This window comes from Mustela putorius, unplaced genomic scaffold (assembly GCF_011764305.1).
Source record: "Mustela putorius furo isolate JIRA1106 unplaced genomic scaffold, ASM1176430v1.1 tig00000174_pilon_pilon_pilon, whole genome shotgun sequence".
NCBI classification, from domain to species: Eukaryota; Metazoa; Chordata; class Mammalia; order Carnivora; family Mustelidae; genus Mustela; species Mustela putorius.
The window spans coordinates 11960919-11972959 of NW_025421304.1; the positions used below are offsets into that span (position 1 = coordinate 11960919).

General features: G+C 41.2%; 1 protein-coding gene and 1 pseudogene across 4 annotated transcripts in view; one reads left to right on the plus strand and one right to left on the minus strand.

Moving 5' to 3' along the window:
- The window catches only part of TENT4B (terminal nucleotidyltransferase 4B), a 73600-nt gene that overhangs the window by 8135 nt on the left and 53424 nt on the right, over positions 1-12041 (plus strand). The gene's annotated exons all lie outside the window — the stretch shown is intronic.
- On the minus strand, positions 5758-6145 carry LOC123390966 (annotated as a pseudogene).

Below are 12041 nucleotides of genomic sequence, written 5' to 3' on the forward strand. Positions count from 1 at the left end.
CCGTAATCAAGATCCAGGACAGTACTAGCACCTCAGGGATCCCTTATGCTAACTCTTTATTTTCACACTTGTCGCTAACCCTGAGGAACCACTAAGCTGTTCTCCATCTCTGTAATTTTGTTATTTTGAGAGTGTTAGATAAATGGAATCACACAGTATGTTACTTTGGCTTTTTTCCTGTTACCATAATTCCTTTGAGATCTATCCAAATTGTTTCATGTATTAATAGTTCATTCCTTTTTAATGTTGAGTAGTATTCCAAAGGGTGGATGTACCATAGTTTGTTTAATGATTCACCCATTGAAGGACATACCAGGAGAGTTTCCTGTTTCTGGCTACTACAAATAAAGTGGCTATAAACATTTGATACACATTTTTGAGTGAACATTAAGTTTCCTTTTTTTTGGTGGGGGGTAAATGCCTAAAAGTGCTTGGTCATATGGTAAGTACATATTTATTTTTATTTTATTTATTTATTTGAGAGAGAGAGAGAGTGTATGCACATCTGGGCGAGGGACAGGGGGAGGAGAGAGAGAGAGAATGCCAAGCAGACTTTGTGCCAAGTGTGGAGCCTGATCCAGAGCTTGGTCCCATAACTCCGAGATCATGACCTGAGCTGAAACCAAAAGCCAGAAGGACAACCTATTGAGCCACCCAGGCACCCCAGTTACATATTTAGTTTTTGTTTCTGGTTTTTTTCTTTTTTCTTTTTTTTTTTGACAGAGTGAGAGAGCACAGGCAGGCAGAACATCAGGGGGAGAGGGAGAAGCAGGCTCCCCACTGAGCAGGGACTCTGGGATCATAACCTAAGCCGAAGGCAGTCACTTAACCACCTGAGGCACACAGGTGCCCCATATTTAGTTTTAAAAGAAACTGCTAAACTCTGGTTTAGAGTGGTTGTGTACTATTACATTCCTATCAGTGGTGCGTGAGATCCCATTTCTCTGCATGCTCGTCAGCATTTAGTGTTACCACTGTTTTTTACTTTGGTTGTTCTAATACAGGTAGTGATGGTTCATTATGCTTTTGTCATATTAACCTCATAAATAGCCTCACCTAATTTTAACTTCACTTTTTATTTTATTCTTTTTAAAGATTTTATTTATTTGTTTATTTGGAAAGAATGAGAGTGGGAGTAGAGAAAGGGCAGAGGACGAGGGAGAAAGAATCTCAAGCAGATTCAGTGTTGAACTTACAGAGCCCGTCGTGGGGTTTAATCTCACAACCCTGAGATCACAGTCTGAGCCGAAACCAGGAGTTGGAGGCTTAACCAACTGAGCCACCCAGGTGCCCCAACTCTATTTTTATTTTACAAACTTCTTGGCAGTATTGAGAATGTCTTAATTAAACATTTCTAAGTAAAACTCATCTTAACACTTTTTCTTTTTCTCTGAAGTACTTTGCAGTGTTTCCTTTACGTGTTGTTTTTTCTTCAAAACTAGTCTGAAGGAGAGCTCTATTTTCACTTTTTAAAAACGTAAAAATATAACTGCAGAGTTGATTTCAAAATTTTCAGTTCTGTCCTTTTGTATGTGACGAGTAGCTTTATTTTCTGTCAGCTTGTCTGTCTTTTGGGGAGTAAACACTTGTTAGTGGTAGTTTTTGTAGTGGTAGTTACAGTATTTTTTTAAAAAATATTTTATTGATGTGAGAGAGCAAGCATGTGAATATGCGCACGGGGTGGGGGAGGGCAGAAGGAGAGGGAGAGAGAACCTCAAGTGGACTCCCTGTGAAGCATGGAGCCTGACACAGGGCTCGATCTCACGATCCTGAGATTAACGACCTGAGCCAAAATGAGGAATCAGGGTGCCTAACCAAATATGTTACCCAGGAGCCCTCTTTTTTTTTTTTTTTTTTTACTCTATTTTTATATCTGAACAATGCCTCCACACTGTGCAAAGTAAATGCTTCATCTGCACACTCAGTCCTCCAGTATACCATGTTTCATCAAAACCAGTTCCTGAACTGAAAACGGGGATCTGGTCCTTTATGTTTCCCTTACTGTTTTGATTTTTGTCAAAATAATGTAACTTTTAGTTACCATCAAGCGTTATAAATTTCTGCCACAGCAGAAGTAAGACTCCATTAGGAGCGTGGTTGTAGAGGTTTAAAAGTTAACTTCCAGTAATTTGGATTTAACGAAGTGTTAGGTATCTGATGAGGTCTGGAATTTTGATGTCTTTATTCCTTGAAGTAAGTTATTCAGTCTTTCTTTCTTGGTATGAGGTGTTAATACCACTGTCCTCTAGAATACTTGTTTTTAAAATCAACAGATTATTTAGATACTACTACTAATTAATACTAATTGTCAAGAAACTAGAAAATAAAGCCAAACCAAAGAAATAAAAAAATAGTCCCCGTTATACTACCTCCAGGACTGTTAACATTTTGGTGTGAATATTTTTAAACTTCTACCATATGTATACATGTATTTCCTTTTTATCATATGGATTCCTACTGTGAGTATACTTCAAAAATTTTTTCCCAATTTTTTTTAAAGGAATAAGCTCTTCCTTTTTCTTTCTTTCTTTTTTTTTTTTTTTTAGGATTCCATTCATTCATTTGACAGAGAGAAAGAGAGAGATCACAAGCAGGCAGAGAGGCAGGCAGAGAGAGAGGGGGAAGCAGGCTCCCCTCTGATCAGAGAGCCCAATGCGGGGCCGGATCCCAGGACCCTGAGACCATGACCTGAGCCGAAGGCAGAGGCTTAACCCACTGAGCCACCCAGGCACCCCTTTTTTCCAATGTTAAAGAACTAAAATTTTTTTTTAAACAACAAAAATTTATTCTCTCACAGTTTGGAGGCCAGAAGTTAGAACTGGTTATATCCTAAAATTGTTTTCTTGTTTGGGGGAAGGGCATTAGAATATTGTGGGTATACTTTTTTTTTTAGATTTTATTTATGTATTCATTTGAGAGCATCTTGAGAACATGTGAGCAGGGTGAGGGAGGGGCAGAGGAGAGCGAGACTCTCAGGTGAACTCTGCGTTGAGCTGAGCTGAGCGTGGAGCTGGACGTGGGGCTGGGTCCCACTGCCCAGAGATCATGACCTGGGTAGAAATCAAGAGTTTGCCATTTAACTGAGTGAGCCGCCCAGGCGCCCCATGGGCATTCTTTTTTTTTTTTTTTTTTTGACCAATGAAAAATTATTAATAGAATGAATATCTTTCATATAAAATTCATTTCTAAGGCCTTATTTATATATTTTTGATAGAGAGTGCACAGGCAAGCATGCGAGCAAGGGGTAAGTTTAGAGGGAGGGGGAGAGAGAGAACTTTAAGTAGCTTCTGTGCCCAGCGTGGCGCTGGATCTCACAACCCTGGGGCTGAAATCAAGAGTTGGATGCTCAACTGACCACCTTGTTGCCCCTCTAAGGTAATTTTTATTTTTAAAAGATTTCATTTATTTATTTGACAGAGAGAGATGCAGCGAGAGAGGGGACAGAAGCAGGGTGAGTGGGAAAGGGAGAAGCAGGTTTTCCGTGGAGCAGGGAGCCCGCTGTGGGACTTGATCCCAAGACCCTGGGATCATGACCTGAGCAGAAGGCAGCCACTTAACCAACTCAACCACCTTGGGGCCTCTAATCCCAGAACTTTTTCATCATCCTAGAACGAAACCTCATACCCATTATCACTCCCCACTCTACCCTTCACTTCCAGCCCCTGGCAAACTCATCCAGACCTTCTGTCTCCATGGGGTTACTATTCTGAACATTTCATAAGAATGGATACAATACATGGCTTTTTCCTTATCCATTTTCCACCTGATGGACAGTTGAGTTGTTCCCACTTTTGGACCACTATGAATAATACTGCTATGAACATTCACGTACAAGTTTGTATGTGGACATATGTTTCTATTTCCCATGGATAAATATCTAGGAGTGGAATTGCTAGATCATAAAAAGCAGCTGTACCATTTTCCATTCCCACCAGCAATGTAGGAGGTTTCCAGTTTCTCCGTGTTTTTGTCAACTTTTTTTCAATATCTTTTTGAATATAGCCATCCTATTGGGTGTGTAGTTTCTCCTTGTAGTTTTGATTTGCATTTCCCAAAAGCTAGTGGTGAACATCTTTGCATGTGCTTATAGGCCATTTTTTTTTTTTTTTAAAGATTTTATTTATTTATTTGACAGAGAGAGATCACAGTAGGAGAGAGGAAGGGAAGAGATAACAGAGAGAGAGGAAGGGAAGCAGGCCCCCTGCTGAGCAGAGAGCCCGATGTGGGACTCGATCCCAGGACCCTGAGATCATGACCTGAGCTGAAGGCAGCGGCTTAACCCACTGAGCCACCCAGGCGCCCTATAGGCCATTTTTTAATGGGCTTGTGTTTTTGTTGAAAATTTCTTTATTTTTTCTAGATACTAGACTCTTTTTAGATAGATGATTTGCAGGTACGTTTTCCTTTCTGTGGATTGTCTTTTTACCTTCTGTATAGTGTTCTTTGAAGTACAAATGGCTGTTTTTTTCCTATTTCATAAATTCCAGTATGCGCATTATTTTTTTTCTGTTGCTTGTGCTTTAGGTGTCATATCCAAGAAACCACTGCCTAATTGAGGTCACGAAAATTAACCTATATTCCTTCTAAGAGTCTTACAGTTTTAGCTTTTACAGTTAGGTATTTTATTTTATTTTTATTTTTTGTTTATTTTTATTTATTTATTTATTTTTTAATTTTTTAAAAGACTTTATTTATTTATTTGACAGACAGAGATCACAAGTAGGCAGAGAGGCAGAGAGCTGAGTAGAGAGCCCGATGCGGGGCTCGATCCCAGGACCCTGGGATCATGACCTGAGCCGAAGGCAGAGGCTTTAACCCACTGAGCCACCCAGGCACCCCTATTTTTTATTTTTTTAAGTAATCTCTGTGCCTAACATGGGGCTCAAACTCATGACTGCGAGATGAAGAGTCACCTACTTACTGAGCCAGGCAGGTGCTCCTATGTTTAGGTTTTAGCTCCTTTTTTTTTTTTTTTTTTTGTTTTAGTGCAGGTCTTAAACCCATGTCCCTGAGATTAAGACCTAAGCCAAGATCAAGAGTTGGATGCTTCTTTTTTTTTTTTCCTAAGATTTTATTTATTCATTTGACAGAGAGACAGCAAAAGCAGGAACACAAGCAGGGCGAGTGGGAGAGGGAGAAGCAGACTTCCCACCCAGCAGGGAGCCCGATGTGGGGCTTGATCCCAGGATGCTGGGATCATGACCTGAGCCGAAGGCAGATGCTTAACTGACTGAGCCACCCAGGCGCCCCGGGTCTTAGTTGCATTTTGAGTTCATTTTTGTATATGGTATGAGGTAGAGGTCCAACTTCATTCTCGTGCCTGTGGATATCCTGTTGTCTCAACACCATTTGTTAAAGACTATTCTTTCTCCAAAAACTGTCTTGGCACATAAAGTTAGACTGGAGGGTATTTGTGTCTTGTAAGGTGTTTGCTACTCTTACCTGTGGAAAGATTGAGCCAGTTTACGTTTACATGATCAGTATGCAAGAATCCCAGTTTCCCCTAAACCCTCACCAATGCTAAATGTTATATTTAAAACCGATACAAAAGAATTTTTTGTTGCCAGTTTTATAGGTGAAAAATAGTACATTACTGATAGTTTGTACATACTTTCATGTTAATTGGCTATATTTTTAATTGCTTATTTCCCTTGCCTAGCTTTCAATTTTTTTTTCTTTAATTGCCTTTTTAAAAAAAATTTTTTTATTTTTTCGGGTCCATTGAGACATTTTATTTGCCTGTTATGTATTCCATCCCTAGAGAAAGAATCCCAGGATTTCCCATCCTGTGTGTTTTCGTCATGCCTCTTTGTGGTCCATGAAGCCAGCTGAGGTCGTCAGGACAAAGAAACCAAACTGGGGGGACGCGAACAGGTTATTCTGCCATTTTCCTATATCTTTAAGTTGTACATCAGATCTGGGGCTGCTACTCCACACTTGTTTAACCTGCCCATGAGGTTCACCACAATTTTCCCAGCTCTGTTGTCATTCGTGATTTCAGCTTTGCCAATGTAACCAAGTTTCATCATCTTAGAAACCCGGTGATGACTTTGGAGCACGACCTAGTAAGAACCTGGTGTTTGCCTCTCTTCTCAGCATTTTTCATGCTCTTGAGACCATCTGCCAGGACATTTGTGTACACCATTATGGTGGCATGGAAAGATGGTGGGGAAGAGCGTTGCCTAGCTTTCTTTCTTTCTTTCTTTCTTTTTTTTTTTTTAAAGATTTTATTTATTTATTTGACAGACAGAGATCACAAGTAGACAGAGAGAGAGGGGAAAGTAGGCTCCCTGCTGAGCAGAGAGCCAACGTGGGGCTCGATCCTAGGATGCTGAGTTCATGATCTGAGCGAAGGCAGAGGTTTAACCCACTGAGCCACCCGGGCGCCCCTTTTGCTGCCTGTCTTACTAATTTGTAAGAGCTCTTGTTCTGTCCTATTACAAATATTTATAATTTTGGAGCACCTGGGTGTCTCTTTTGGTTAAGTGTCTGCCTTTGGCTCAGATAATGATCCCAGGGTCCTGTAATGGAGCCCCACGTCGGGCTCCCTGGTCATCGGGGAGCCTGTTTCTCCCTCTCCCTCTTCCCTTTCTCCTGCTCCTGCTCATGCTCTCTCAAATAAGTAAAAATTTAAAAACCCCACAGGGATGCCTAGGTGGCTCAGTGAGTTAAGCATCTGTCTTCAGGTCATGATCCCAGAATGCTGGAATCAAGTCCCACATTGGGCTCCTTGCTCGATGGAGAGCCTGCTTATGCCTTTGCCTGCTGCTTCCCCTGCTTGTGTGTTCTCCTTTCTCTCTCTGTCCCCCTCTCTCTGACAAATAAAGTCTTTAAAATCCCCCACAAATATCTATAATTTTTAATTCTAATTTTATGATATTTAAAATGGTTTTGTTAGAGCATAATGTGTAATTATAGTATTCGCCCATTTAATTGCACAGTTTGACGACTGGGCAAATATATACAGTTGTATAACTATAACAATCAAGACCTAGAGAGAGATACAGAATATTTCCATCACTCAGAAAGTACCCTTGTGCCCTCATAGTCCATCCTCTTACCTCATCTCTTGTTTTAAGCAGCCACTTGCCTTTTCTAGGGTTTCATGTAAATGAAATGATACATACTCTGTAGTGTTTCATACCTGACTTCTTTCTCTTACTGTGATGTTTTGGAGATTTCTCCATTCTGTTGTGTGTAATATTGGTGTTACTTTTTCACATCTGTAATATTTATTCCATTGTATGGATTTATCACAGCTTGTTCATTCATTCTTCATGATCTATATGATTTGTAAATGTGTCTGCTGCTTTTGATCTTGTATTACTTGTTGGTTTTGCCACTCAACCCTGCATAGGCCAGACCTGACCCACACATTTTTTGGTTGGGTAATCAACTGTTACGTGCAAAACTATTGTGCTAGACTGTGGGAAGTGATGACAGTAAAACATCTTCCCTGCCTCCTGGAAAATTAGGGTCCGCTTGGATAGACCGTGCATAAGGTAGAGAAGTTGCTTTTGATTAATGAAGGAGGGGCAAGCTTTGGGTGGAGATTTCTGCTGATACTTGGAAAGATCGGTTACGTTGTGGAGGTGTTGGAAAAGAAAAACTGTATCAGTTTCAAATGAGAAAGCTGTAAAGGGACAATTGGATATCTAGTATTTAGCAAATTTGAGGTAGATAGTGAGCAGAATCTACTGTGATGGAGACCTTAACCAAAGGAGGTTTGGAACTATTCCAAGTAATTTTGTAAAACCCATTTATTGTGAAAAATAACAAACAACATGGGAGTAGAGACGGTAGGATAGCGAACCTCCATGTACTCCTCAGCCCTGGCCAAACTTACTCACCCGCCCACCTTATGTTCATTCCTACCCACCTTTATTTTGAAGCAAATTACAGATGTCATATCTTTTTTTTTTTTTTTAAGATTTTATTTATTTATTTGACAGACAGAGATCACAGACAGGACCCTGGGATCATAACCTGAGCCGAAGGCATAGGCTTTAACCTACTGAGCCACCCAGGCGCCCCCAGATGTCATATCGTTTTGTGTAAATGTTTCAGGCTTTGTCTCTAGATATGGACTGAAAAAGGAACCATAATCACAATACCGTAATCACACCTACATAAATTTACATTATTTTCTTAGTTGCGTCAAGCATCCAATGTTCATATTTCCCCAGTTGGGCCATAATTATTATTATTTTTTTTAAAGATTTTATTTATTTATTTGACAGAGAGAGATCACAAGTAGGCAGAGAGGCAGGCAGAGAGAGAGAGAGGAGGAAGCAGGCTCCCTGCTGAGCAGAGAGCCCGATGCGGGACTCGATCCCAGGACCCTGAGATCATGACCTGAGCTGAAGGCAGCGGCTTAACCCACTGAGCCACCCAGGCGCCCCGAGGGCCATAATTATTTTTTAATGGTTTGTTAAAATCAGAGTCCATATGAGGTTCTGCAGTGCCATCAGTTGAAATGCCTTTTAAATCTTTTAATCTACGGCTTTGCCTGCCATCTGTTTTCCCCTCATAAATTTATTTGTTGAAGAAATCGAGTTTTTCCTGTAGACTTTTCTGCTGAGTTTTGCTGATTGTATTCCCTTGGTGTCAATTTAATATGTTCCTTTGTCCCCCTGTATTTTCTATAAATTTGTAATTAGATCTAGAGGCTTATTTATGTTTTTTTTGTTTTTGTTTTCAAGAATACTTCCTAGAGGGGGGCACCTGGGTGGCTCAGTCGGTTAAGCGTCTGCTTTTGGCTCAGGTCATGATCCTGGGATCAAGCCCCGTGCTGGGCTCCCTCCTTTGAGAGAAGCCTGCTTCTCCCTCTCCCACTCCCCCTGCTTATGTTCCCTCTCTCACTGGGTCTCTCTCTGTCAAAAAATAAAATCTAAAAAAAAAAAAAAAAAAAAGACAAGTGCTCCAAATAAGTAAAATCTTTTTTTTTTCCAAATAAGTAAAATCTTAAAAAAAAAAAAGAGTACTTCATAGATGGTGATGTTTACTTTTCCAGAAGACACATAATGTCTGAGTGTCTTTCTTTTCGTGATATTAGTAGCCATTAGTGATCATTGCCTGTATTTATTTGTTCATTATTAGGGTTGTAAACTTAAAATATTCTAATTCTCGTGAACCTCCATCAGTTGTCACCTGCAACACTTGTGAAAGGAGAAGCATTTCCTTCTCAGCTCTTTGGTTATCCTAAGGGCGCAGTTTTTACAGGGCACAAGGGATAAGGGTGAGAAGTGGGATATAACTTCCCACTGGCTCTGTGAATGAGCAGAAGGAAGCAAGATGGGCAACGTCAAAAAGCCGAGGTGGGCTTTGGGCTGCCTAGCGCAGGATGTGTGGAAAAGGCAGTTGCTTCTCCCTGTCGTGAGCCACGCGTGTGTCCTTCCACGGGTGGCTGGGACTGCCCAGGGAGCCCCTCGCCACAGCCATCCCTGACCTTTGCTCTCTGCTTGTGTTCGCTGAAGACAACTGTGGTGGATCCTGTGGCCCGAGAGCCTCCGCTTAGGAGACTGAGTCCTCACAGCTTTAACGCAACAACCAGGAATAACACATTTGTCCTTGAAATTAAACTTGGGTTATATTTCTTCCTCTTGTTCTAACAGTCTTTAACCTTAGCGTGAATCGTCCCTGCCCTCAGGCCAGTATAACCTATATGGTATTCTAGAAAGGATTCCCACCGGTAGTAAATCTAGTGATTTTTTTTTCTCCCACCATCAAATATTTATTTTAAAAGCTACTATTTACATATAAAAACCACATAGCAAGCCCTGGTGGCAGCTGTGTAAAGAAAGGGCTGTTTGACCTCGGTAAAAGAGGGCTCCAAGATGATGACCAGAACCCGCCTCGAGGTCATAGCTTGCCTTCAGCTTCCTTAGGAGTTTGTGGTAGCCCCTTCTGGAAAAGTAGTAGGTAAGGTCATCTCTGAGGCCAGGCAACGTAGAGATAGTCAAGGACTCTTCTGTTCTGAGGTAGCTGTTCCTCTGTTTTTCCTCCACCACAAGGTGTGTGTGCATGTGTGTTAGTAGAAATTTTTTTGAGCGGTGTTGTATTTACAGGATAATTGAGCAGAAAGTACAGAGTCCTCATATACTCCCTCACTCCCCTGCTCTCCCCTCCCATTTCTCCTGCAGTTAACATCTTGCACTTGTTACGACTGATGAGCCAGATACCGATGCATTACAATTAAAGTCCGTGATTCACATTAGGGTTCAGTCTTTGTTTTGTGCACCTCGTAGGTTTTGGCAAATGCACAGTGACATGTATTCATCATCATTGCATCGTCCAGAATAGTCTCACTGCCCTAAAGGTCATCTGTGCTTCCCCTTCCCATCTTTCCCTCTGCCTGAGCCCCTGGCAATTGCTGATCTTTTCACTGTGTTCTTAGTTTTCCGTTTTCCAGAATGTCATGTAATTGGAATCATGCATATCTGTCTACTTTCACTGGTAACAAATTTAGGCTTTTGCCGAATCTTTTCCGGGATCCATAGCTCTTTTTTTTTCCTTTGTATTTTTTTAATTGCTGAATACTACTTCATTGTATGGATGTAACGCTGTTTATCCAATTACATACTGAAAGACAGCTTGGTTGTTTCAGGTTTTGGCAGTTAGGAATAAAACATCTGTAGGCAGATTTTTGTGTGTATATAAGTTTTCAGCTCATTTGGGTAAATACCAAGGAGGAAGATTGCTAGATCGTATGGGAAGAGTATGTTTGGTTTTTTAAGAAACCGCCAAACTGTATTACAAAGTGACTGTGCTATTTTATGTGCCCGCCAGCAATGGATGCTTTTCTGCCATTCCCCGCATTTGCCAGCATTTGGTATTGTCAGTGTTCTGGATTTTGGCTAGTCTGAGAGGTGTGTAGTAGTATCTCATTTTTTTCCTACTGACAAAATATGATGTTGAGCATCTTTTCATATGCTGACTTGCCTCTGTATATTCTTTGGTGAGGTGTTTGCTCAGGCGTTTTGCTTTTTTTTTTTTTTTAAAGATTTTATTTATTTATTTGACAGACAAAGATCACAAGTAGGCAGAGAGGCAGGCAGAGAGAGAGAGAGGAGGAGGAAGCGGGCTCCCTATGGAGCAGAGAGCCAGATGCGGGACTCGATCCCAGGACCCTGAGATCATGACCTGAGCCGAAGGCAGAGGATTAACCCACTGAGCCACCCAGGCGCCCTGTTTTGCTTGTTTTTTAATCGGGTTTTATTTCCTTACTCTTGAATTTTCTTTAAAGATTTTATTTATTTAGTTGACACAGAGAAAGAGATCACAAGTAGGCAGAGAGAGAGAGAGTGGGAAGCAGGCTCCATGCTGAGCAGAGAGCCTGATGCAGGGCTCTATCCCAGGACCCTAAGATCATGACCTGGGCTGAAGGCAGAGGCTTAGTCCACTGAGCCACCCAGGCGCCCCACTTACTCTTGCATTTTAAGAGTTCTTTGTATATTTTGGATACTGGTCCTTTAATCGGATATGTGTTTTGTAAAAATTGTCTCCCAATCTGTGGCTTGCTTTTTCATTCTTTTGACAGTGTCTTTTGCAAATTAGAAGTTTTTACTTTTAGTGAAATTCAATTTAGCAATACTTTTCTTTCCCGGATTGTGCTTTTGGTATCGTGTCTGAGAAGAGTCATTGCTAAACATAAGGTCATCTAGATATTCTCTTAAGTTATCTTTTAGGAATTTTATAGTTTTGTGTTTTACATTTAGGTCAGTCATCCATTTGATCTCATTTTTGTGAAAGGGGAAAATATGTGTGTCTAATTCACTTTTTTGCATGTGAATGTCCAGTTCTTTTGGCACTATGCTAAAAAGACTGTCTTTCCCCCACAGAACTGCCTTTGCTCCTTTATTAAAGATCAGTAGATGAGGCACCTGGGTGGGTCAGTCCTTAAGCATCTGCCTCAGTGTACCCTCGGCTCAGGTCATGATCTCAGGGGCCTGGGATCGCACCCGGCATCATTGGGCTCCCTGCCTGGCGGAAGGCCTGCTTCTCCCTCTCCCACTCCCTCTGCTTGTGTTCCCTCTCTCACC